A 25,076-nucleotide genomic window follows, 5' to 3' on the forward strand; every position below is an offset into this window, starting at 1 on the left:
TACATCCCAGTCCTTCAGGAAGTCTGACAAACTGGAATATGTGTTTAGATTTCTAAACTCGGAGACATTTCAGAGCAGAGGGGGCCTGGCTGTGTCCTCCAGATGGCTCCAAATGGTTTTACTCTTCTGTGGATGGTAGGTTTGCAGCTGCCACTGGAAGAGAGCTGTTTACAGAGCCTGCGAAGGGGAATATGCAGGGAATGTCAAGGCTGTAGGCCTGCTTCCTTCTCTTCTCCCTCAGGAAGGGAGAGCAGCCTGACCTCCATGCTTTTACGTGAGAACATACCCATTTGGGCCAAGAAGGATTGAGGAGTGGCAAAGGACTCACGGCCCCAGCCCTGCACAATGCAAGTGAGCCTGAGATGCAGTGTGCCGGTGGGTACGTATGAGTCTTCTGTGGCCGCTACAACAAACGACACAAACTGGATGGCTTACAACGACAGAAATGTCTTCTCTCACAGTTCTGGGGAGAAACACAGAAGCCCAAAGTCAAGGTCTCAAGCAGCGTCACTCTCCCTCTGGAGGCTCTGGGGAGCAGTCTGGGCTGTGCCTCCTTCAGCTTCTGGTGGCTGTCAGCTTCCTTGTTTTTCGGTTGCCTTACTGCGTCTCTCCCTCAGTGGTCACACTGCCTACTCGTAGCTCTTTTGTCTGTCTTCTCCTCTGTGCGTCTCTGATAGGGACCTTTGGCACTGGATTGAGGACCCATCCAGATAACCCAGGGTGATCTCTCAAGATCCTTAACTTAGTTACGTCTCTTTTTCCAAATCGGGTGACATTCGCAGGTTCTGCAGATTAGGACACGGACGTATCTGTTTCGAGTCCATTATTCAGCCCATTACTAGCAGGAGAGAGAGAAAAGGAGAGCGGCCAGGGCATGGAAGGAACCAGTCGCCTCCCCAGGGATTCTGGCATCGGTCCAACCAGCTCTAGCTCCTAATCACATTTTTTGGTCAAAGGGAAATGCGCCATTTCCGATTTGCAATTTGGGGCCAGTATCACAGATACAGTGACTTAAACAGCACAGGTATTTATGTTTATCACGTAATGAGAAGCTAAGGGATAGACGTTTTAAGACGGTTCCGTCATCTTCTGAGCCCCAAGCGCCACCTACTCTTCTGTTCCTTGTCTCTCCAGCCAGCCTTAGTCCAAGGCTTCCGCCCTTAAGACCAACGCATGGTTCAACCAGGCTGCTGGAGCTTCAGCCATCACATCTATATTTTAGGCAGGAAGAAGAAGGAAGAATACGAAGTCCAGAGTAGCGTCTGCTCGTTGAGTCAGCTCAGTTAGAGAGCTTTAGAGAGGGTACACCCAGCGCTCACTTCTCATTGTCCAGAACATGATAACCCGTAGCTGCAAGGGAAGCTAGGAAAAATAGGTGTGTGCGCACACGTGTGTGTGTTGAATCGGGGCACACTGCTATATTAAATAAAATGAAGCGTCGAGTAGCAAGGAGGAGGGAGAGAATAGACATTGGGTGGGCAACCGGCACTCTCTACCATGGGGGCCCCGTGAGGTCACGCAAGTCCTGTCACTCACGTGGCAAGTGCAGAGAACCCTGTCACCTCTGCCTTGTAATAACGATAAGAGTAGCTAACATTTGCTGAGTGCCCACCATGTACCAGACACTGAACTTGGTTCATTCCAGGTTCATTAAACCTGACAACAACCTTCTGAGGTTCGTACTATTCCTTCCCTGCGCCTGAACGTTGTTTCCGCTTTCCCACCTCCATGCTTTTCTACTCACCAGTTCTTTTTTTCTGGAATGTTCTCCCATCCCTCTGCTGGTCCTAAATTTAAGCAGCTTCCCCTAAGACCCAGATCAAGTGTCCCCTCATCATGCGGTCTTCCTTCCCAGGACGCCCTTGTTGGCAGGTCTATCGCCTCTCTTTTCCTTTCCCTTCTTCTCTCCCTACCCGTCAATTCTCAATACCTCTTTTCTTTACCTCTCACGTGGCCTTGAGTTGTCTCACGTTTGTGTCTTTGGGGCCCATGTTAAGCTGTCTGTATTTTAGGCTGTAAGTGTTTTGAAGGCCAGTGGTGCATCTCATACTTGCTGTGTTCCCTGAGTCCCCTGAAACCCCTATCCCTTCGTGCCCCCCTCTCTCCCTAGCCCAACACGCAGGCACTGTACCTTAGAGCACAGGTCTAGTGAGTTAGGACTCACTGAAGGGCTCTCATACACGTGTTGCGTGTGATGTTCATGCTACAGTCCTGTTTATTTAGCCAAGATACAGAGCATAAGGGAAGGGAAGTGGTCACATCGAGCAGGAGCAGGTGCAGTGTATCTTGACGAAGTTCTTTGCTCCCGGGTTCCCTTACAATGCACAGCTGCCGGCCGCACTCTGCAGATGGGACTCTGCCAGAGTTGAGAAAACAGCCCAGGCCTCCCTCAACTGCTGTCCTTTTAGCCTCAGGCTCGTCCCACCCCCAGGAAGAACTTATGCTAACAATCTATGTGTTTGCATTTGCGGAACTGTTTACAAGCTCTCCTGGACCTGACCTGTACTTGGAAGCAGGCAGACCACATCCTCATCTGCGGGGAGAAGGCAGTTGCCCAGTGGACCCTGGACAACATCTCTGCCTCCAGCTCTCCAGCATTCCTGAGAGCCCATTTTCCTGAATTTTCCCAGGGGGCCGACATTTCTGCACCTCACCGTCACCTAGGAAAAGGACTCCATCCCAGTGGAGCTCGAGGTGCCGTAGGAAGGACATGAGGCCAACGGTAGAGCATGGCCAAGCACTCTGTGCTTCCCTGGCTCTTCTGATGCTGCCTGGGAGAGGCGAAGCTTTATGCCCTTGCTGGGCTTGCCCCATCTCCCTACCTTTGCTTTCTGCCCCGGGCTGCTGACTTGGCTTCACCAATCAGCATGGGGAGGCACAGGCCCTTCGTTGTTGTGTTCTTTGTTGAACCCATGATTCAAAGCGGCATCGGCTCCACTGTGAGCGACTGCATTTAACAGACTGCAAACCCCAAATCCCGCTTCACTCAGTCTCATCAAGGGCAAGATGGAGAGCTCCTGTTAAACTGAAATATTCCTGGAGATATTTGCTGATACCCCAAACGCTCCTGGTGATTCAGCTAGAGCCAACAGCTAAATAACACTGGCACAAGACTGAGCCCCATGAATTAGATGTGTACTCATTTTCCACCAATGGGATGAGCCCTTGGTAGGTGAGTCAATGACTCTCCTGGACACAACAGTATCTCAGGCATGCATCTAGGCCCCAGGCCTCAGGAAGCATCTTAGACCACCTCTTCTCCTTTGGATGCTCCCTCAGCGCCACAGTCAGTTACCAAGTGTTGTAGAGTATCCCTTTGCAGAATCCATCCCTGTCTTCCCATCCCCATCAGGACCACCACTCCAGGGAGATCCTGTCTTCTCACCCCCATCAGGACCACCACTCCAGGGAGATCCTGTCTTCCCATCCCCATCAGGACCACCACTCCGGGGAGATCCTTTCTTCCCATCCCCATCAGGATCACCACTCCGGGGAGATCCTGTCTTCCCATCCCCATCAGGATCGCCACTCCGGGGAGATCCTGTCTTCCCACCCCCATCAGGACCACCACTCCGGGGAGATCCTGTCTTCCCATCCCCATCAGGATCACCACTCCGGGGAGATCCTGTCTTCCCATCCCCATCAGGATCGCCACTCCAGGGAGATCCTGTCTTCTCACCCCCATCAGGACCACCACTCCGGGGAGATCCTGTCTTCCCATCCCCATCAGGACCACCACTCCAGGGAGATCCTGTCTTCCCATCCCCATCAGGATCGCCACTCCGGGGAGATCCTGTCTTCCCATCCCCATCAGGATCGCCACTCCGGGGAGATCCTATCTTCCCATCCCCATCAGGACCGCCACTCCAGGGAGATCCTGTCGTCCCATCCCCATCAGGACCACCACTCCAGGGAGATCCTGTCTTCCCATCCCCATCAGGACCACCACTCCAGGGAGATCCTGTCTTCCCATCCCCATCAGGACCACCACTCCAGGGAGATCCTGTTTCTCACCCCCATCAGGACCACCACTCCAGGGAGATCCTGTCTTCCCATCCCCATCAGGACCACCACTCCAGGGAGATCCTGTTTCTCACCCCCATCATGACCACCACTCCAGGGAGATCCTGTCTTCTCACCCCCATCAGGACCACCACTCCAGGGAGATCCTGTCTTCTCACCCCCATCAGGACCACCACTCCAGGGAGATCCTGTCTTCCCATCCCCATCAGGATCGCCACTCCGGGGAGATCCTGTCTTCCCATCCCCATCAGGACCACCACTCCAGGGAGATCCTGTCTTCCCATCCCCATCAGGACCACCACTCCAGGGAGATCCTGTCTTCCCATCCCCATCAGGACCGCCACTCCAGGGAGATCCTTTCTTCCCATCCCCATCAGGATCGCCACTCCGGGGAGATCCTATCTTCCCATCCCCATCAGGACCACCACTCCAGGGAGATCCTGTCTTCCCATCCCCATCAGGATCACCACTCCGGGGAGATCCTATCTTCCCATCCCCATCAGGACCACCACTCCAGGGAGATCCTGTCTTCCCATCCCCATCAGGACCACCACTCCAGGGAGATCCTGTTTCTCACCCCCATCATGACCACCACTACAGGGAGATCCTGTCTTCCCATCCCCATCAGGACCACCACTCCAGGGAGATCCTGTTTCTCACCCCCATCATGACCACCACTGCAAGGAGATCCTGTCTTCTCACCCCAGGGAGATCCTGTCTTTCTTTCCACCCCATCATGACCACCACTCCAGGGAGATCCTGTCTTCTCACCCCCATCAGGACCACCACTCCAGGGAGATCCTGTCTTCCCATCCCCATCAGGACCACCACTCCAGGGAGATCCTGTTTCTCACCCCCATCATGACCACCACTACAGGGAGATCCTGTCTTCCCATCCCCATCAGGACCACCACTCCAGGGAGATCCTGTTTCTCACCCCCATCATGACCACCACTGCAAGGAGATCCTGTCTTCTCACCCCAGGGAGATCCTGTCTTTCTTTCCACCCCATCATGACCACCACTCCAGGGAGATCCTGTCTTCTCACCCCCATCAGGACCACCACTCCAGGGAGATCCTGTCTTCCCATCCCCATCAGGACCACCACTCCAGGGAGATCCTGTTTCTCACCCCCATCATGACCACCACTACAGGGAGATCCTGTCTTCCCATCCCCATCAGGACCACCACTCCAGGGAGATCCTGTTTCTCACCCCCATCATGACCACCACTGCAAGGAGATCCTGTCTTCTCACCCCAGGGAGATCCTGTCTTTCTTTCCACCCCATCATGACCACCACTCCAGGGAGATCCTGTCTTCCCATCCCCATCAGAACCACCACTCCGGGGAGATCCTGTCTTCCCATCCCCATCAGGACCACCACTCCAGGGAGATCCTGTTTCTCACCCCCATCATGACCACCACTACAGGGAGATCCTGTCTTCCCATCCCCATCAGGACCACCACTCCAGGGAGATCCTGTTTCTCACCCCCATCATGACCACCACTGCAAGGAGATCCTGTCTTCTCACCCCAGGGAGATCCTGTCTTTCTTTCCACCCCATCATGACCACCACTCCAGGGAGATCCTGTCTTCCCATCCCCATCAGGACCACCACTCCGGGGAGATCCTGTCTTCCCATCCCCATCAGGACCACCACTCCAGGGAGATCCTGTTTCTCACCCCCATCATGACCACCGCTCCAGGGAAATCATGTACCTGCTCACACCTGTACGGTTGTAGGACCTAGAGATAATACTTCAATTTGTCTTCACTCTACCTTAAAGTCCCCACATGTTTACACCTTCCTCTGCTCTGCCTCCATCCTGTTCTCATCTGCCTCTTTGCTCTGCGCAATTTCTCCTCTCTATCTCTGTCTCTCTCTCTCTCAAGAATAAATTACATAAAATGCACACTTCCTATAGGTAGAAGGCGGTATGTTTTTACACAGGTGCACACCTGTGCTCTCCCCACCCAGTCAAGATGTGGGACACATCCAGCCCACAGCAGGCCACTTTGTAGTCCTTCCCAGCTAATACCCTCCTCCAGTAACCACTACTCTGACCTCTTTCACCACAGGTTAGTTATGACTATCTTTGAACTCCCTATAAATGCAGTCATACAATGGGAAGTCTTTTGTGCCTGCACTATTCCACTTTTGCACTTCCTTCCCTCAGCATTGTGTCTGATGTTCATCCGTGTTGCTCCTAACATACCAGTATTTCACTTGTTCTTTGCTGCCGACCATCCCATTGTATGAATGAATGAATCCACCATGATGTACTGAACCGCTCCCCTATTGGGGGCGGGACTTGAGCTCCCCCTTTGGGGAGATTGCAAATAAAGCTGCTTTGCATGCTCTGTTCCAGCTCTTCCTGTCCTCTTCATCCATCCCCCTCCTTCACCCCTCGCTTCTCCCCTCCCGGTCTGCACACATGGCCAGAACTCTCCTATCAGAAAAGAAAAGAAAGAGACAATGTTAAGAAACCTTCCAACCGGAGACCATTTCCCTCTCCTTCCTCTGTTCCCCAGGTTTCCTCCCAGACTCCATCTCTGGGAGTGCTGCTCTGGGCCTGGCCCTGCTGGGGCTGTCTTGACTGCCCCCCTCTCTCTGAGACCCTCTCCCAGCCCTCTTCACTCTCGCTCACAGAGCAGGCGTGTCTCCTCCAACGGAACTGGTAATCAAGTGTTCCCCTAAGATACTTTGTCCTCCCATCAGTCTGCAGACCCAATCCTACCTTCCAAACCCACTGCTGATATCACTAATCCTACCTCCTCCATTGTCTCAGCTGGAAGTAATCCCCGCTCCTCCCTCCGAGCCCCTGCTGCTTGTCATTGGAGCTGTTCTGGTGGCATTTACTGTCTGACTGCATTATTGTTACGTGGAAGTTCATCCCATTAGTTGCCTGGGTCAGAAGTGTCTGGGGATATGTGCCCTAGTCCTAACTCTACCTATATTATGACGATTCCACCTCTGAAACGCATCTGAAAAGCTTAAAGCTTTTAAAGAACAGGATGAGGGAGTCGTGTGTGTGTGTGTGTGTGTGTGTGTGTGTGTGTGCGTGTGCATGTGTGTGTTCGTCAGAACCGTCAGGTTAGCATGGCCTTGAGTTAGCAAGCATGCAGGGGCCGTTTGGGGCCCCGAGAGGCCAGGCTATTCCCAAGCATTCAGATGGTTTCAGAGATTCTTTAGCCCCGACTCTACCTTACTGAGGATTGGGATACTTAGCAGAGAGCAGAAGGAAGTGTTTGGTGGACCTTCAACAGACCTTGGTGGCTGACCGAAGCTAAGTCAGCCTTGCAGCATTTCCTTGTGATGCCTCACCGTCTACTTTTTTATCCCAATATTTTCCCTACCTGATGACAGCTGGTTCTTCTATTTGATTTCTGTCTGTGCACCAGGGTGTGATCAAAAGGAACCAACTACATCCTCCAATTTTCCTCTTAGTCTTGAAATGCAACCAATCCAACCAAACCCATGATTTACCGCAAGTTAGGTGGGTATGACATCACTTTTGGATAGCAAACACTCAAGTTCTGTCACCATAGAATAAGCCTGGAGGACTCTGCCCCCAGCCAGGGAAAGGAAGCCCTGGAGAGGAACACGGCCTTCTTTGTAACCCCCATGCCCAGACATTTCCCTCCCTCCGTGGGATCTCCCTAAGAGGTGGGCTCTAGAATTACCCTCTCCTGTCCAGCAAACACTCCCCAAAGGGCAACATTTTGAATTGGCCAGAACTAATCTTTCAGAAGAAAGGCTGGTTTGGTGACTTCTTAGTCTCAAATTTGAATCCAAAAACATTATTTATCTAACGGTCTGAATATCAAACTTGGGTTTCATCCTCAAGGGGGAAAAGATAAGGTATCCAAAATCTGCTCGAGAGATAGTTTCCAAAATGAGACTTGTCCCTATGAATCACTGACATTTCTGGCGGAGAGGAAAAAAAAAAAAGATGGTTGATTTTTAAAAATATACAGACTTTATTTTTTAGAGCAGCTTTAGTCAAAGTTGAGGAGAAAATACAAAGCTCCCATTTATCCCCTTCCCCCCTGCCGCGCACGCCCCTGTCGTCAACATCCCCCACCAGAGCGGCACTTCTGTTACAATCAGGGAGCCGACGTGGCACGTGATAATCACCAAAACCCATAGTTTATGTTACAATTCACTGTTGGTGGTGCACATTCTATGGGTTTGGACAAATGCATAATGACACGCATTCACCATCATAGTAGTTGTAATGCGCTAAAAATTCTCTGCACTCTATCTATTCACCCCTCCCTGTCCCATCACCTGGCAATCCCTGAGCTTTGGGCTATCTCCACAGTTTTGCCTTTTCCAGAATATCGTATGGTTGGAACCACACAATATTTAGCCTTTTCAGATTAGCTTCGTTCACTCAGTAATATGCATTTAAGATTCCTCAATGTCTCTTTGTGGCTTGTATAGCTCATTTCTTTCAGAGCGGAATACTATTCCGTCATCTGATTTAGCAGTTTATCCGTGCACCTACTAAAGCACACCTTGGTTGCCTCCAAGCACAGGTATCCCCCGCTTTCCAAAAGTTTTGCTTTTATGAAAGACCTACATCAGTACCTGTTTTCACTAACCAAAAGAAATCTGAAGAGAATTTCCACTTATACAAAAACAAAACAAAACAAAAAACAAAAAAGGCAAAAAGCAAAAATAGTGTCCAGCATTTGTTTTGTGATTACAAGATACAGAGGCAGCTGTGCACTGAACAGTGGGAGTGGCGCCCCCAAGCTTCTTCCCTGGGAACTACACCGAACATCTCAGCATCAAGCCGCCCGCCATAGCTTTGAACTGTGTCTGCGATAAAGCTTCTGTGCTCTATCTCCATTCATTCTGTGCATCCATTAGCAAGATGTGTCCTAAGGTATCAGAAGAGCCAAGAGACGTTATTTGGGGGGGGTCTGGGAATGCTCAAGATTTTTCCATGCAAATTAATGATAATTGTTTCCTCGCTTTGGGCCATGAGAGCTTATGGGAGCTTTCATAGGAATATTTTCATGAGCTTATGAGAGCTTTCATAGGAATATTCTACTTTTGCATAGTGAGGGAAGCCATATTGGCAATTACAAAAAAAAAAAAAAACCTGTGATAAACATCTGTGTGCAAGTTTTTTTTGTGGACGTAAGTTTTCAACTCAAGTGGGTAAAATAAAGGCGACTGTGTTTTGAAACAGTCTGACAGATTCCACGTCCGACTCTCACCACATAAACAAAGCCTCACTACAATTTGAAGGGTTCTCTAGGCTGCGGGCATTCTTCTAGGTGCTGGAGGGGAGGAGACAGAGAAGACTAAGGTCTTTCTGCCCTTATTTCACGGTAAGGAAGTAAAGGTCAACATGCAAACTCACTGAGAAACATGGCGGCATGTAATACGCGCTAAAAGGGAAACTTGACAACGGAGTAGTGGTAGTTAAAAAGCTGTAACAAAGCACACCCTTAACAACAGAGAGAGAAAGAATAAGAAAAAGTGGGACCTCGTCTGAAAGTTAGTCCCTGTTTCCATAGTATTCGGATTTACATTTTAAGAGAAGTCAGTGTCCTTGTGTTCTCCCACCCCTCTCAGTGTCTCCCACTCCCTGTCAGCCCCCTCAGCCCAGTGGGGACATACAGTCAGTCCCCAAAACAGCGCCAACAAAGAGTGCAAATGGCCTGCTGTCCCAACTCACACGGAGGAGGGAATGAATCTCTGTCTACAAATGAATGTATTGCCTTCTGTACTGGGCTGAATCATGGTCCCAAAAACACATGTACCTGTGTCCTAATCCCTAGAATCTGTGAATGCTGCCTTACTTGGAAAATACTGAAGATGTAATTAAATGAAGGCTCTTGAGAGGCGATCATCCTGGATGATGGGTCTTAAGTCCAGTGACAAGTATCCCTATGAGAGACACCCAGAGGAGAAGGCAATGTGACCACAGAGGCAGAGACGCAGTGATGCGGCCATGAGTCAGGCGAAGCCCACAACCACCAGAAGCTGGAAGCGGCAAAGACCAGATTGTTCCCTAGAGCCTCCAGAGGGAGGGTGGCCCTGTGGACGCCTTGCCTTTGGGTCCTGTAGTTCTCTCCAGAACTGTGAGAGAACACATTTCTGCTGTCTTAAGCCACCCAGTTTGAGGTCATTTGTTTTAGCAGCCACAGGAAACTAATCCTCTGAAGGACAGGTTTACATTAACAAATACACTGATTGACAATAATTGTGTTAGACACTGTCTGTCTTTTGGGGCATCTAGCGTCTGAATCTTCCCTATGCTTAGAAATGTATCAGATACATCACGAGTGACGTAGTTTCATCTACGTCCAATATTCGGTCCGTCAGGACCTAGCCTTTCACCTTTTGCTGAAGACGTGGGTGACTTCTAGAAGTTACCTGCGCTATGCCCTCCCATTAACTGAAAACTCCTTGAACCCACTCCCCGTAATGTTTAGGATCCCACAGGTCCTAGGTGTGCATTTAGCATTGCTCGATCATAAAAAAGAAAGTCAAAGTGATCTCCATGAATTAAGAGGACCGATGACACTTTTAGAAATATAAATTCCTGGGGTGCTTGGATGGCTCAGTCGGTTAAGCGTCCAACTTTTGATTTTGGCTCAGGTTATGATCTCCCAGTTTGTCAGGCTCCATGCTGGCAGCACGGAGCCTGCTTGGGATTCTGTCTCTCCCTCTCTCTCTGCCCCTCCCCTGCTCTCTCTCTCTCTCTCTCTCTCAAAATAAATAAACAACAAACATTTAAAAATATATAAATTCCTAACAAATCTTTTGCCAGCCCCTCTCTCTCTCACATTTATACTCCATACTGCAGGCAGGCTGACCTTTCCAATATGTAAAGATAATGATTCTTAAATATTTTCATGGGCTGTCCAGTGCATAAAGGCCAGAGTTGAAAACCACTTGGAAGAGACAAAACACGGAAGAACTTTCACAATCTGGTTCCAGAGTTCCTTTTAGGCTCGTCTGACATCTTTCCATCCTCAACCCCTATCTCTTACCAGAGGCCTCCTACCCCACAGCCACCCTCAAATTCCGTAGGCCTCACGGACACCATGTTCTTTCGGGCTTCAACTCAAGTCAAACTGGAATACGCACTAACTCCCGGCACGCTGGTCTGCTTACTTCGTGTCCCCAAGAGTCCACTGCCATGTCTGGGGAAGCTTCCTGTAGCACGTAGCCCATCTGCCTAATCCGTTCCTTGAATCTTCTGTGAGGCCTTTCCCAATTCTCCCAGGCATAAGTGAAACCCACTGAGAAAGTCCTGTTGGCACCTACCATTCCCGGAGACGGGAGAAAATGTTGTGACCCAGATGACAGTCACTGGCCTGGACTTCTCTTACTAGAGTTCCTCGTGGCAGTCTGCCATTAGCAGGTGGTGGTGCATCAGTAGGTGAGTTCCTAGGGGCAAGCAGAGGACTCAAGCCCAGCAGCCCTGCCACTCTGGGCAGGGAGGGGTTGGCGGGGTGGGCGGGGGTGGAATCTCACACCAGCTACTGCCAGAGAGGAAATGAAGACTTTCTGTATGGCCCCACGTCATGCAAAATGGTTTAAAATGGGGTCTATTTTAAATGGGCCATCTGGTATACATTCACGTACTAAAAAGGAATAAATACCAAATCACCTCCTATCCTCCTCAGAACATCAAAGTCGTCCTGTCAGTCTTTTCTCCTACCCCTAGATAATGTAAATACCAAAGCCAAGTTCTTTTGTTCTCCTCCTCAGGAATGTTCAGACCAGGAGGCCTCATCATAAGTCTAGAACTACTCTGAAATACTATTTTCATAAGTCGATCACTCTTTTTTCTTGTACATTGTGACCATTTGCTTATTGACTCTTACTGGAAATTAAACCTGATGATATCACTGTAATGTGCAAATATCAAATACTTAAGAACTCTGGTATTTGTGCTTAGCATGAGTTTTCTACAGCCTGTGTCTCTACCGCACGATAAACAGGAAATACCTCTTAAAGTTCCTGAAAAACTCACTCATGAAAAAAACAGGGATACCTTGGGCAATCAAGAGCTTGTTTTGTTGTCTGACCTTCGTAAAGAGATGTTTGCCACTGTTGGTATCTTTCCCCTTGGGGAGTCATCTCTTGAAATCAGGAAAAAAACTCAGCTCTTGAGGAGAGCCAGAGAGAAGTCAGATGGCAGCTCATTCTATTTTCTAAATACCCAACTGCAGTTTGTATAGCATCCTTCATCAAAACGCTTAGGTTACCATCTTCGCTTCTCTGGGGCAAACAGTGCTCTGACGAGCCACCGTTCTTTCTTTTATTTCAAGCACTGTCTATAATCCCTATAACATGGAAGGACAAACAAGAAGCGAATCCTTTGGGGTGCCTGGGTGGCTCAGTCTTTTGGGCATCTATTGATTTCGGCTCAGGGTGTGATCTCACAGTACATGGGATGGAGTCCTGCGTCAGGCTCTGTGCTGACAGTGCAGAGCCTGCTTGGGATTCTCTGTCTCTCTCTTTCCTCTCTCTCTTTTCTCCTCTCTCTCCCTCTCTCTCTCTCCTCCACCTGAACATAAATAAATAAAAATTAAAAAAAAAGAGAATTGTATCCTTTAGTTCCTGGTCAGACATAGTAAGATTTATTCCTCAAATACTCATGTTCTGATTCGCAAGCTTTAGAGGCAGAAGATTCTGTTCTTTCCCCCACTCCCCCCAGCCTGAAAGGATCTTGCAGAACTTTGGGCCATGAGGAAATTGAAGAATGCTTCCATTATATCCCAGAATTGTTGATATATTCCAAAACAGCTCAAGTAAATGTCAAACTTTTCCAACTGAACTGAGAGACACTTAAAAGGGGCATTTAGGGGGAACCTGGTAGGAAGCGGTAAATAGCTTTAGGGAAGAGGCAGGGTTATCTTGGATTTATAGGTCTTGCAAATATTTATGCAAGGTGCTAAAAAGTAGCATCTCTCCTTTTTAAAATTATTGGCCAATGTGGGCTTATGCCTTTACTTTGTAAGTAAATATTGCTGCAACATTCTAAACAGATTTATTAGGCCTGTCACCAGCAGCCAAATATTTATGTAAGCTCCATGAGTTGAAAAGGTAGTTTAAGGAGACTATTTTAACCACAGCTTTATAAATGTTTAAGGTAACATCCTGTCTCTTTGAAACTGTCCCACCTAACCATATCATCATATTTATAATAGAAAGACAACATGTTCAAAGTGATGCATTATTTCCTGCTGTCCAACGTTAGGCTTCTGTCTTTTCATCACAGCCAAACAGAAAAAAAAAAAAAGAAATTATCTCGGAGAGATCCTTCTGTGCAATACCTGGGAAGAAGCCACTGCAAATGTTACCGGCGGGAGCAGGGGGAGAGAAAATGTAACTGTCGTTGCAGATGTAAATATGAGCGAGTAATTTTTAATAACGTGATTAGGCCTGGCTTAGAAGACACCCATATATTTAATAGCTGCATTCATTTTTCAATCTACTTTGCTTTAGACGTCCTCAATAACTGTTAATGAAGTTTGGTCCCCAAGTCTGGTCTAGTTACCAGAATATACCGTGTAGGGTGTGTGTGTGTGTGTGTGCGTGCGTGCGTGCGTGTGTGTGTGTGTGCCTTGCTGCGTGAATTCTAGGCTTTGCTAAGCTCGGATCAGTCTGAGTTGCTGGTGGTCTTCTTGGTCACACCATCAAGACTATGATATGTCAGTCAGGACTCTATCAGTTGCGAATGAGAGAGACCAAACTCACACTAGCTTCCCCAACACAGACCATGCATCGGCTTACACAGTGAAAAGGTCCAGGAAGTACATCTTCAGGCACAGTTAGATTCAGGTGCTCAGAGTTGTTGCTAAAAGCCTTTGCTTGCATTCCTTCATACCGACTTCACTCTAGGGCAGGCTTTAGCTATTGTGGGGGCCAAGAGAAGAACCAGCAGCTCCAGACTTTTTTCTACCAGCTTAGCAAACTGCAGACAGAAATGTGGTCCAGACTGAGAAACGTGGCCCTTCACAAGAATCATAATGACTTCATGTGTCTTCCTTTAGAACCAGAGCTGGCCATTGACGGTTGGGGTCAGCTATGCTGTAAAGAGATTGACTGAAAGAGGGGAAGGTGTGATTACTGGAAGCAAATCCAAGTGACGTAGCGAAAGAAAATGAATGACTACTGAAGGAGCAAAAATAACTGATCCCTTTACAGTTATGCATAACCACAAGAGGCTCATTTTCAGAATCTAAAGATGACACCAAAATAAATGTGCTGAGAAGCTATTTGCAAAACCAGTAGTCAGTGACATAGCCAAGACTTTACTTTGTGCAGAAATTCAGAGGATACGGGAGATCAGAAAAATAATTCATTTGTGTAGAAGTTTACTAAATTCCCATCACTAGAAAGTTCACCGGCTCTGACCACGTTTACTAGCATCCTAGTAGGGATTAGCTTAATTGTAAAGTTAAGGACTAAGACAGTTGCTCCCAGACGTGGGCCTGTTTCACCTGATGTGCTTATGAAAATGCAGATTCCTGGAACCCAGTCCTCTTTGTCATGTCGTCTGAGATAGACTATCTACATTTTCATACCATTCTCCAGGAAATTTTTAAAAAAACTTTTAATGTATATTCATTTTTAGAGAAAGAAGGAGACACAGAATCCAAAACAGGCTCCAGGCTCTGAGCTGTAAGCATAGAGCCTGATGAACGACGAACCATGAGATCATGACCTAAGCCAAAGTCAGACACTTAACTGACTGAGCCACCCAGGTGCCCCATATTCTCCAGGAAATTTTAATGAACTGGTTTACATGGTAAAATCCAAGCATTTTAGGGTACGGGGTATGTATTTCCATTTAATTCCATTTGGTATTTGCTTGGCACCTGGTTAGTTAACATCTTGTTGATGTTCTGTCCTCAAGAAACGATAGCCCCATGGTATGACTGAAATACAGAGAGAGTATTTTAGAAAATGGAATTAGTGTGGTACATTGAATTTACCTCCACAGTCGAATCCTTGCCTTGACTTCATATTGGTGGAGAATTCTTCCCTGCCTCTTTGAGTTACGTCATATATCTACTTTGGCCAATAAAATGTGAACGGGTGTAACGGGATACAATTCTCAATCTAGGCCTTAAAAGACCTTCAGTTTCTCCACTTGCCCTCTGTACCTTGGCCAAAGCCCTGAGAGAAGCTTCCCGTAAGTAATCGCCACCTTTCATTCTGGGCCCAGAACACATTTAGGAGCAGAGCTCCCCCAAAGAAGTCCAGCTGGACCCACAGCCTGAAGCAGAGCCTCCCAAGACAAGCCAAATCTCCATCAGCCAAGCTCACTGATAGATTTATGAGAGAAAGCAATGGTTGTTCCAAGTTGCGCAGTTTCGGGGTGGTTGACTGCACAGCACTGTTGGAGTAACAGCCCCTAACCCATAGAGTTAGGGGCTCTAAATATCTCTGGAGGATTGGTTTGGTTTGTCTGGGGTTGACTCCCTGCCTGAATTGAAGAAAGCAGTTGCAATCACTAGGAAGGATCTTTCAGGGTGATAGATGGCTCTCACTTTGTGGGACTCCAGAGGAGATGAAGAGGAAACCTGAGTTCACGGTCAGTACCATCATCATTGACCACAAATATGAGGGCACCTACCGTATGCCAAGTGCTGCGAGGGGAGGAGGTAGAAGGTAGGGCCAGTGCTCTGGGAGAGTGATGATCTCACTACAGGACGACACCTCAGTCGAAATTGCATCCGAATGTACTGACTTAGAGTGGCCAGATCTCTCTCACAGCCTGTTCATTGAGAAATGAGATCTTCCCTGGAGAAAAAAATTCTCCCCAATTCTACCGACCATCCTAGTCTTCACACTCGATAAGATTCCTCAACGAAGCTTCCAGGAAGCCAGGAGTTGGATGGATTGACTTGCGGTTAGAGAACCCGAGTAGTCCGTCCTCACAGACAGCTTCCAGGGTTTCAGGAGAGTAGACCTGAAATCTCACTTGATGTAGCAGCTGTAATCAAAATCCGCTTCCTCCCTCACGCCTCCGTTCTTACTCTCTGGTTGAGGCTGCTCCCCAGAACCAGCTACATATTATGCAGGGTTCCGTGCAAAAGGAAAACTTAGGGCCCCTTCAAAAATTGCTCAGAATTTCAAGGCAGTGACCTTAGAATATAAAAGTGGGTATGGGCCCTTCTGAGCATGTGACCCACTGAGGCTACACAGGTCACACCCTGGAAGCTAGCCCTGCTGTCCCCTGAAGGGTAGCTCCCATAACCCACGTCCAGACAGCACCAGCAGAGGGTTTTCTGTCCTGGGTGGAATTGGAAGTGGACCCCATAGACTTTCGTTCAGCAAACACCCGTGGTGCCAATCATCTCCAAACTGCCCATGAGGCAAAGCGGTTAAGTCGAGTGAAGTCCAACCCCACAAAGAAATCGGCTGCCCCCTCCTGCCCAGCCCACCCCCTGGGGCTGAAAGACGACAGTGGGCACAGCAGTGACCGGGAACCGTTCTGCAATCCCAGCACCCCTCCAGCTGGGCCTTTCCCACAGTCATTCTGAAAATATTTGTCTGTGAGCCCCCCAAAGTGCTTCAAATGCAGTTCAGACGTGCCGTGCACTGAGCCCTTGCAGCTGTATTGCTGGGTTGCATAAAAGGAACACAGCCATTTGTTCCACTGCGCGCCAGGTCCTGCCCGGGACGCAGGACAGCATAGAAATGCTGGTGCCCCACTCTGCCAAGGTAAGACAATTGTCCCGATGCCGCAGCAACTCCAGGGGCTCCTGGAGTCTGTGGCTGCTCAGCACGCGCAGACATTTGGCAGGCAGACCTTCCTTTGAAGTTCAGGCAAAACTGGGAAAACTTTCATGCCTGTGAACATGTGGCTGTCAGTGGGAGGAAGGGTAGAGTGGGGGCCCCTCCTCTCCTCCCCCAAAGTTGAGGAGTGGGAACTTCTTTTTCCACAGCGAATAGCTTCTGCTATTCAGGCAGACCCCTACAGGCATGTGTACTCCTTCAGCGTCCTTGAAAACCTCAACGCAACACATAAGGTCAAGGTCAAGGTGCCCATTCTGTGGGCCCCTGATTTCTCTTGAAAGAAACAGGAAAGGGGAGGACTTGGCTGGGGGTGGGTACAATCTAGTCAGTGGTTCTCAAAGCGAGGTCCCCAGACCAGTAGCATGGGTAGCCCAGAAACCCATTAGAAATGCAAATTTCAGGCCACATCCCAGATCTACTAAATCAGAAACTCCCAGGACAGGAACGAGGAATCTGGTCTAAGTCACCGGCGCCTTGCCTGAAACCATCACAACACTGATCCTAACGGTAAGCACGTGACCAACTTTCAAAATGCTAATTCAGCGGCTCTGTTTGCCAGGTACTGTGCTAAGTGCCTTTGCACGCATGATTACCTTACATAAGTGCACCCAGGTTTTGGTGTTTTGTTCCAGCAGCCTGAGCTAAGACACTCGAGGATCCCTAAAATAATGCTCCTGGGTCTTTGTGGGACACAATCCGGGTGTAGTATGTCCACAGTCGGCATCTGTGTCGGCTTAACACGTATCATACGCACAACTGTGCTGGTCTCTTGGCATCTGTGGCCAAGCAAGCCGACCCAGAACCACAACACAGGGGTACAACTGAAGAGTTCAACCATCTCCTGCTTAATGAGGACAGATGACTGCACGTGGTTAGAGCTCGGAGCTGAGGCCACTGGCTGGCCGATGAACGCACAAGTGTAGGTAGTGTGCTACACAAGGGTCAAGTCTTTCGCTAACACCGCAAGGGTCTCTGGCCCAACGAGCGGAGTTTGGTAGTAATTCTTGCTACAAGTTGAAAAAAGAAAAAAAGAAAAAAAAAAATATATATATATATAGAGAGAGAGAGAGAGAGCGCGCTGCATTTTATTGAGAACTTGCTGTGTGCCAAGCCCTGTTCTGAACACCATAGATTTTTCCCCTAACTGAACAGAAAAGGAAACGGGGAGGTGTATCGGTCAATGCATATCTTGTTTGTTCTAGGTCATACGACTAGTAACTGAATCAGGCAGTTTGGCTCCAGAGTCTGGGTCCTTAACCGCAACGGTACCACCTCTCAAATGCAGGCCGAAATGGAGTTTGGCTGCAGAGACAAATGTGCCCTGAGTCCTCCCCACCCCGGCCACCAACAGAAACCTGATCTGAAAGGAGCCGCAGAAGATCGTCTGGCTTGGCCCTCAGCCACAACCCAGAAGAGGAGTTGTTATCAACAGATGAACTAAGCAAGGATCTTCGTTTAAAACAAAAAAAATGAGGGGTGCCTGGGTGGCGCAGTCGGTTAAGCGTCCGACTTCAGCCAGGTCACGATCTCGCGGTCTGTGAGTTCCAGCCCCGCGTCAGGCTCTGGGCTGATGGCTCGGAGCCTGGAGCCTGTTTCCGATTCTGTGTCTCCCTCTCTCTCTGCCCCTCCCCCGTTCATGCTCTGTCTCTCTCTGTCCCAAAAATAAATAAACGTTGAAAAAAAATTTTTTTAAATAAAAAAAATAAATAAATAAAACAAAAAAAATGTCACCCAAGTTTATTTAACCGGGAAGTAGCGGCTGAATCACCAAGCACTGGTTATGTGGGTGCTCAGTTTGGTGGGGGGGTCTGCTAGACCATAAATCAGAACAAGCCCAGGTGGCTTAGTGGGGCCTCTTCACTGAGCTCTGTTTGTCCCACCCCAGGCCGGAGCGAGCCTGGCTCTGCCATGGCCTAGAACTCCCAGGGCCTGGCACATTGCTGGTGCTAATGTGATGATGGCCTAGTCCAGGGGGGCAGCTGGGAGGCGTCTTCCAAAACACATCCGCCTCCTGCCCATGGCTTCAGGCAGCTGGACACAAGATGGCTGGCAACTGCCCATCGGACCACCCACCACCAGAAAGAAGGGTTTTAAGGAAATGGCTCTTACAGACATGGCCGGGTTATGGAAACTCCTGCAGTGAGGGGTCAGGTCAGAAATGGACCAAAAGGCCAGCCCTCAGCAGGACTGTGTGTATAGGGCATCTAAGCTAGATCCTTCTCTTGTTCAACATGAAGAGAAAAGGCTCATGAGGACCCTGCAGTGGGGTCCTTAAAGCAACCCGCTAGAGAAAATGGCCCCTGTTCCCTGGAATTTGGGGAGGCTGATAGTCCCAGCTGAGATGTGTAAACACGAGTGTGGAGTGGAGTGGCAGCTTGTCTGAGAGAGGCTGGAGCTTGCTGAGTTTGGGATGGGGAGGGCAAGGATGCATGCATGTTTCTCAAGCCAAATGTGGCCCCCTAAGGAAAGGAGCTGCTGATAGGTCAACTCTGAAGGGATCTTGCACAAGGAGGCCTCCTGGAGGTCCAACGGAGAGTGAGCCAGAAGCCAGAGACTGGGGTGGGGGGCAATTGCGGCCAGTCAAGAGAGATGTTGCCTCAAAGGAGTCACAGATATGAGATCCTCAGTGCTGAGGGCCCCAAGGAACCCAGAGAAAGAGGAGGCTTTGGGGCACGTAGCACAGAGGGCTTCAGTGCTAACCTGCAGTGACAACTTTGCTGTCGTTCCCTAACTCACCAGACCTCCCACCCGACATGCAGACCCCATCCTGACCCTGAGAGCAAAAACGACACCTAGAAGAGGAGGAGGAGAGGCAACGAGGAAGGGAGAAAAAAACTGACCATGCCCCTTCCACTGCAGGCACTTGGCCCAAGGCACTTCAGAGCTGGAGGACGACAAGAAAAAGTTCTCACTGGGTTCAGAGTTTTAATGCTGGGTGGGACTGGACTTTAAGATCTGAAATTAACCCAAAAAAGCTATTGGATCTGCCTGAGATTTCACCCAAGGGGCAGCAAAGAACAATTCAAGCCTCAGAGTGTCTGTTAGAAAATGGTAAGAAAAGAAAAGGTGGATCCTAGAGTTTTTGATGTTCAATTCATTCAATTATACATATTCATACACTGCACACACATACACACAACTCTCCTTGCATGTATGTTCATAAGTATAAGGCAGACGGGTGCTACCTGATTCCAAGATGGTACCTTATAGTAGTTGTAGGAGCAAGTCAGGTCTACAAAGGATGAAGCAAATGCCAAGGATACTTCTTGGATCCTCAGAGAGAGAACACGACCCTATGTCAAGGATGTATCATTACAAAGTCAACACAATGATATCGTAATAACAAAGTCTGGTGACAGATGGAAGCTGCACTTGTGGGGAGCACAGGATGATGTACAGAGATGTTGAATCACTATTGTTATACACCTGAAACTAATGTATCGTTGTGTGTCAACTATACCTAAATTGATAAGAAAAACTTCTTGAAAATCAACACATGACAGATATACAGAAGAGAGTGGGGAGAACACGGTATTCGGGAATAGATGCTCAGGCGGAAAACTCAATATAGTCACCGAAGGGCCATGCGTCCATTTTATAAGTCATTTCTTGACTTTCAGTGGATATTTTGTGGGTGCTCACAATGTCACATGTGTTCTCTTTTCGAATAGTAAGTATTTCCATCACCCAAGTGGCATTTCTTACACCCTTAACTCATGAAATATAATCGGGTTGCCTTCTTTTAAATGTTTATTTATTTTTGAGGTGGGGAGAAGCAGAGGGGCACGGTGACGGAGGATCTGAAGAAACCTCTGATCTGAAGACACCTCTGTGCTGACAGCGGAGAGCCTGTTGCGAGGCTCCAACTCATGAACCATGAGATCATGACCTTAGCCAAAGTCTGATGTCTTAACCCACTGAGCCACCTAAGCAGCACATCAGGGTGCCTTCTTTCTAAAGACCTACCCTTCACACAAAACGTTTTGTGTAGACATAGAACGCTAATTTTCTAGTAGAGTCTCTGGTTGACAAAGTGGAAAGATATCTGTAATGGAGGAAAATCCATGTCATTGTCTATGGAGGAGAAACAGAAGAGTAGATCTCTGGGGGGGGGGGGTGGGATGGGCTGTCCTTCATCCTATTTAGGGATCGGCTTGGAGAAATCTTAGCCAACTCTTAAAATACTTCATACATTTTAGGTTACACATTTTGAAATAGAACACACAGTCTTAGAAGAAAGGAAAAGCTATCAACTGGACAATATCTCAAACTTAGGAATAATACATAACTTTATGTATTACTTAAGGTACAAACTAAGAGACCCCAACTAAAAAAAGCCTTAAATAAGATGGAAATTTATTTCTCTCTAATGCAAAAGTCCAACGTGAAGCAGGTGGTCCTGATCCGTGAACTCATCCATGCACTTAGAATCTCTACCTTCCTCAATATGTGGCTTCTGTTTCTAGATCTAATAATGCTGCTCCAAATGCCACTGCCACACAAATGTCCCTGCCACACAAGTCTCAGACATTGCATGCATCACTTCCTTTCACATGCCACTGACCCAAACGTGGTCACAAAGCCACAAATGAAAGTGGATAATACAGTCTGTTGCTGGGCACCAATGTATCCAGTGAAACCCAGGGGTTCTATTCCTAATGAAAAATGAGCGAATGGATACAGGGAGTGGGAGGGAGTGACAGAAGTTTCCTCTATATGCATCATTAATTGCTAGAAAGAAATCAAGCCTATAATTTCATTGAGCAAACATTTATGGGAAGCTTTCTTGTGTAATATTCTATTTCACTGTAGAAATAATCTTCCAAGAAAAAGGATTTCATTAGTACGATGCTTTTAAAAGGAAAACCCCACCATTTTTAAACAAAATTCACAAGACCATCCCTTACATATTCATTTCTTTGTGGGGAATTATAACAGAGACAAATCCTTTCTCTTCTCACCTGGCTTCAGTTAAATTAAAATGTTTTGAGGCACCTGAGTGGCTCAGTCGGTTAAGCGTCCGACGTCGCCTCAGGTCATGATCTCGCGGTCTGTGAGTTTGAGCCCCGCGTCGGGCTCTGTGCTGATGGCTCAGAGCCTGGAGCTTGCTTCAGATTCTGTGTCTCCCTCTCTCTCTGCCCCTCCCCCATTCATGCTCTATCTCTCTCTCTCTCTCTGTCGAAAATAAATAACCATTAAAAAAAAAATTAAATGTTTTGAACACCTGCAGATGATATGGCACCGGGTGAGCTTATGGTGATGGAAAGAGCTGGCATCATATTCACTAGGTGTTAGAAATCAAACCATTTTGGTTTGGAAGGGGGGAAAAATGCCAGGTCGGCATTTGATTGTCATGAGCCTCTTGCTGTGTGTTATTCTCCCTCCATTCTCATACCACACATTTAGTCCTACCCAAAATAGTGACTTCAGAGTCGCCATTTAGAAGTAGAGGGAGCTGGGAGCTGGGAGGCAGAAGCCCTGGGGCTCATAGTGGCTCTGCTGCTAAATAGTTATGTGACCCTGAGGAAATGACACACAGGGACTAGATTTCTGGCTCATGGATCGCATCAGCAAACTGTCACCTGCTGTGCACGCTCTGCACCAGGTCAATGGAGATAGTTTCCATGATCTCTCACCTCCCTGGGTTCTTCATGATGCTTTATGTATCCCAGCCTCCAGGAACCACAGAGATATGGCTGTAACCTCATCACACACACAAAGCGAACAAATATCTGTGGCATTGGTGCCTGTGGCAGAGACTATTAATTATCCCCTAGGACCCACTCTCCTGTTCTTCCATTGTAATAGAATCCCTGATTCTCACTTGGGCACAAGACCATCTCCTCTATCCTCCTGGGTAGCTAAGCCACGCAACTAAGTTCTGGCCAATGAGATGGGAGTAGAAGCAATGCGTGTGATTTCTGAATTATGCCCTGAAAAATAAGAGGCAATGCCCTCCCATTCCCTTTCCCCCTTCCCGCCAGCTGGGAGTAAGCATGCTAGTGAGTCATCTTGGACCATGCGAATGAGGGCAACACCCAAAACTGGCAGAGACACAAGAAGGGAGAAGCCTGGCACCTTGTATTAGCTGTTTCTCTGTAATAATTCATCCCACAATATGGTGGCTTACATGACAAACATTTGTGATCTCTCAGTTTCTCTGGGGGCAGGAATCTGGCCATGGCTTTGCTGCATCCTCTGGGTCAGGCTCTCTCACAAGGCTGCGGTCAAGGTGTTGTCCAGGGCTGCTGTATCTCAGAGCTTGACCGGGGTGGGATCCGCATCCAAGCTCACTTATGTACTTGTTGGCAGTCATCAGTCCCAGCTGGAGGTTGATCCAAGACATCACGTAATACGGGCCTCTCCATAGGACAGCTCACAACACGGAAGTTGCCTTCTCCCAGAGTAAGCAAGAAAGAGACAGAACTAGCAAAATGGAAGGTGGTCTTTCGTATTCCAGTCTCAAAACTGACATCCCACCCCTTCTGCCATGTACTGTTTGCTAGAAGGGAGTCACTGGGTCTACTGGGCCCACACTCAAGGGGATGTGATTACCCAAGAGCATAAAAACCAGGGGGTGAGGATCGTTGGGAGCCATTTTAGAGGTTTCCTCCCATAGATCCTGACAAATGGAGTTGCCCTCTCACTGGTGGTCTGCGTTTGCCACCACCATTATGGGAAAGTGAAATAAATACCCATCTGCGTTAGGGTAGCCATGCTTGTGTTTTAATCAATGGTGCCCAATTCGTTTCATCCTTGGAAACATTTCTCCAGGTATCGAGGACCCGCCGTTGTCATTGTCTGAAATAATTGCCCAGCTAACCCCCTTTCTCAGAAAATGTTCCCCTTCCTGCCCTGCTGCCACACCTCTCCTTGCTGGTAACCTCTGTGCCATTTTTGTGATCAAGAACTCTGGTCCCCCTGGGTAAACAGCTGACCTAAGGTGGGCCAAATCTGCCCCAGAGGCATTTAGAATTGGGGTCCAGAGACCCTGGTCAGTGCCTCTCAAGAACTGGATGCCGTGCGAAGCCAGGGGTGCCTCTGCAGGTACCCAGGAAAGCGAGAAAGCCAGTGTGCAGAGAAAGAAGGAAGAGACAGATGAGCAGAGAGAGGTCTTCAGAGTGGGCTCAGCTCATGGCTTCCTGTTCCTGGTCTTGCTGAAGCCTGACTCTTCCCCCCCACCCCCCCAACCCCCAGGTGCATGAGATGCCTCTATAACGTGACAGCAATATGTCCTCACATTCCTCTCCACCTTTGTGTGTGTGTGTGTGTGTGTGTGTGTGTGTGTGTGTGTGTGTGATTGAAACCAGTCAAGTGGTCTTCAGGTGTTTGGAATTAAGCAATATTGGACTAGGAAGGGCCCTTCGTTTTCTGCGAGTTTTCAACACCTGACCTTAACGTTGTCTCAACCGGCTCATGACATCCTTGTGTGCTCTCCTATTCCCCTTCCCCTGAAAAGTCTTGCTAACAGTCATGGGGGGTGAGGTCAACAGGAAAGAACTGTGCAAGGGAGGACCCTGTGTGGACACACGCCTGTGATTTGATTCGCTACTTCGTTGTAGGTCAGAAGATGTTTTAGAGTGTGGGGTGGTACAACAATGGGATGGCGCACCCTCTAGGTGACAAAGGGAGGATTAAAGAAGTCCTCCCTTCTCACCTTAACCCCTTGTGCAATCACGTGCTGCCTGTCTAGACCAAAACCAAGCTCCTTTGCATCCCCGTTACAGAGCTGTTAGAAAGAGCGTTAGTTCATTTTGAGTTCCCTAATGGGACTCTAAAGGCAGTGTCTCCGCTCTGAGACAGTGACTCTCTCCACACATCTCTCCATGTACTACTCTCTGTCTGACTTGTTTACTGCGAAATCCAGGCCAGGGTGCTGGGGATGGGTTGTATTTCTTCAGTGGATTTCCACACTCCCCTTCCTGAGTCACACTCTGCATTCCTTTGATGCCTCCTCTGAGCTCGAGGGTCATTTTGCAGCAGAGCGATTGGCTGCACAGCCCGTACAGGGCTTGTCCCCAGCCTTGTCCTAGTAGTTGACCCTCTTGTGGGGAAGGAAGCAAAGTGGGATGTGGTAAACAGGAAGACAGCAAGCCCTGCTTGGCTTGGGGAGCAGGGAAACATCAGCGACCGTGCTCAGCCCTGTGCCCAGATCACAACCTCCTGAGCTTGTAGCACTTTCCAGGCTGGTTCAGAGATCATTCCAGCAGCTTGAGATTGTCAATGCAGCAGGAAGAATTTGTCCCAAGACACTGCCTCAAGAA

The 25,076-nt window shown here is 48.5% G+C and overlaps 1 non-coding gene across 1 annotated transcript; it reads left to right on the forward strand.

Moving 5' to 3' along the window:
- Positions 1 to 17,673: 17,673 nt before the first annotated feature.
- Positions 17,674 to 17,827, forward strand: LOC124521457 (small nucleolar RNA SNORA62/SNORA6 family). Its single transcript, XR_006964538.1, has one exon. It is a non-coding gene; the product is annotated as a small nucleolar RNA SNORA62/SNORA6 family (small nucleolar RNA).
- Positions 17,828 to 25,076: the final 7,249 nt, after the last annotated feature.

This window comes from Lynx rufus, unplaced genomic scaffold, assembly GCF_022079265.1.
Source record: "Lynx rufus isolate CCGP_SWC_20201006 ecotype Redwood Valley unplaced genomic scaffold, mLynRuf1.p SCAF_3, whole genome shotgun sequence".
Lineage (NCBI taxonomy): Eukaryota > Metazoa > Chordata > Mammalia > Carnivora > Felidae > Lynx > Lynx rufus.